This window comes from Aptenodytes forsteri, unplaced genomic scaffold (genome assembly GCF_000699145.1).
Source record: "Aptenodytes forsteri isolate BGI_AS27 unplaced genomic scaffold, ASM69914v1 Scaffold70, whole genome shotgun sequence".
NCBI classification, from domain to species: Eukaryota; Metazoa; Chordata; class Aves; order Sphenisciformes; family Spheniscidae; genus Aptenodytes; species Aptenodytes forsteri.
In genome coordinates, this window is record NW_008795690.1 from 2,444,934 (window position 1) to 2,445,343 (window position 410).

Genomic DNA, 410 nt, shown 5'->3' on the forward strand with positions numbered 1-410 from the left:
CTTGACTGTTAGAAACACCCTATTAAATTTTTTTTATCTCTCTTTTTAAAAAAAAAAAAAAGAGTTAATAAGGAAGGATGCTGCAATGAATTAATTTTTATTTTAAAAATAAAAGTAACTTTAGGCTTTAAGGCTATTAGTTGTGATAAAGTTATCTAATAGTAGTTTATAGCAGTGAAACTCTAGAACTACAATTATCTGCTGAGTGGAAGAATCCCTCCAAAAGAGCTGATGCAGAAGTTTGCTTTCATGCATACTTCGGTAGCAAAGGTTTTCAGTGCGGCTTTCAAGTTGAGTACAGTAGAACATAACCAGAAAACAGCAAGTGTAGCATCTAATTCAAACCTGTGACCCAAAACCGCTAGTCTGACTGCAGCAGTTTGCAAAAGTTTAGAACTGCCCTGGTTTTG